At 50.5% G+C, this 2,065-nt stretch overlaps 1 pseudogene across 1 annotated transcript; it reads right to left on the reverse strand.

Annotated features, from left to right (window-relative positions):
• Positions 1 to 677: 677 nt before the first annotated feature.
• Positions 678 to 1,851, reverse strand: LOC308423001 (aspartate aminotransferase, mitochondrial-like; annotated as a pseudogene). The gene has a single exon. The product of its transcript is annotated as an aspartate aminotransferase, mitochondrial-like (transcript).
• Between the last annotated feature and the right edge of the window lie 214 nt (positions 1,852 to 2,065).

The raw sequence follows: 2,065 nt of genomic DNA on the forward strand, positions 1-2,065 counted from the left end.
AGGCTCTGGCATGAGCAACAAACCTATGTTCTCCATTCTTAGATAACTCCGATAGGGTGAGGTTGACGGCCAGCCAAGCAGTAGAGCGGGATGACACGTTAGTCTTCAGGACAGCATTGACAAGAAGAAACGGGCGGACCTGACACTACATCGTCTACTGTCTCTGCTGAAGCGGCAGCAGACATGTTGGTTTTTGTAAAGCCTGATCTCTGTAATGTGGTCTGCTGACACATTTGCTCCACACCGGGAGGACCAACTCCAGGACAACTGTTAATGACAGAACTAAGTATTTTTCTCTTACAGCCTCTAATATGAGAGGTTTTGCTGGGGTCCACAGGGGAGCCCCTGTTACCATCTGAGGCTTTGGGTAAAGCTTCTGACCTATTCCAATGCCATGGCTGGTCCTGTGATTTTCTTGCGTGTGTAAACTTTCAGAAAAGCTGGAGACAAAAGGATGAGGGAGAGTTTGGTTTAGAGCCGACGAAGTTCCGGATACCAGCAGTGGAAGCCTCTGCCCTCCCTTTTTTCCCCCGAGGAACAAATTTAATTCCCGAGTGTTATGCCGTGGTTGAAAACAGGATCCACTCACCGCCACCCACCCCCCCTCACCCTGCACGTGACTCTCACCAGAGCAAAGGCTGAAGGGAAAGTGGTCTCTGTTCCTTTGCACCTGGTAATTACTTGGTGACTTGGTGAATGGCATGGGCGAGGGACCAACATTGCCAGAGGTGACCCCTGCCACGGAGACTCGGCCATTTGGTTGGTGATGTACTGCCAGTTTTGGGGCGAGCCCTCTTTCTTTAGGCCGGAGACCATGCTGGTGATGCGGTCGGCCATACCTTTCACTTCTTGCAACCATTGCTTTCGCAAGTCTGGATAAGTCAAGATGGTTGCAGCCATCCGGGCCCTATTGAGAGGTGGGTTGGAATGCAAGGGACGGATCAGGATCTTCAGCTGTGACTCCACCCTTTTGGCCTCTTCGGCATCTTTGCAGACCACGGTGAAGGCTCCCACACGCTCACCCGTACAGGTCCATGTTCTTGGCATAGACTGGCAGAGGCAGACATTGATGCCCTGCTCGATGAAGTGCCGCACGACCCAGGCACCACTGGCAAAGCCCTGGTAGGCCATGTTAAAAAATGCGAAGATTCTTTTTCTTCACCACACTATTTTTTTCCACTGCTCTGGATGAGGGTCCACGCCCGTGGGGTTGTGAGCACCGGCATGCAGGAGCATAACACTCTGCGCTAGGATTTTTGATATGTCTTCCAGGGCTCTGGAGAAATCAAAGCCGCCAAGTCTTGGGATCGTAGTATCGGTAACCTTGTAGCTATCTGCATCTCTGAAGAAGGGCGTGTGATTTCCCCGGAATGGTTTGGTCAGAAAGACATCTCGGCTGAACTTAAAAACTCTTTGCAGAAATCTGGCTCCGACCCTTAAGTCTCCAATCCCGAAAATGGTCTGCACAGTAACTGACTGGCCTCTTTGCAACACTTTGTTGTTCTTGCCCAGGGCAAGTTCTGTAGAAACCTTGCAGGTATACTTTGTCCAATTTGTTTTGCAGCTATCTGGGCCTCTGCCTTCCAGACACTGGGGAGCATGTAAGGTTTTCCGTTATCATCCCGGTAGGCACCAACTCCCAGGTTCATCTTCTTGCTGTTGGTATCTCTCTTGAAGGCTTCGGTAACTCCCAGGATGGGATCCAGAGGTTCCATTTCAACAGGGGTTCACCAGGAGCTGGCTCTGGCAGAGGCTGCAGCAGCAAGGCCTGGGTGAAAGGCAGCAGCCATTCCGGAGAGGATGCGGCCGCAGTGCAGGAGGGCCATCGTGGGCGGTACGACGGCAGTGGGTGGCGGTGTTAAAATGCTTCTTATTATGCTAAAGATGTGTATATTCAGTCTCCTAGACGGAAGGAAATGTGTGTATATTCAGTCTCCTAGACGGAAGAAAAAAGCCTTTCTTGCTCCTTTTGCTCCACAAAAGCTTTTGTCTTCCCCTAAGTTCACCTTAAAGACTGTTCATGCTGCCAACAAATTTATTTTTTTATAAACTTATAAGCTCCAGA

The sequence above is a fragment of the Micromys minutus genome (assembly GCF_963924665.1).
Source record: "Micromys minutus genome assembly, chromosome: 1".
Classification (NCBI taxonomy): domain Eukaryota; kingdom Metazoa; phylum Chordata; class Mammalia; order Rodentia; family Muridae; genus Micromys; species Micromys minutus.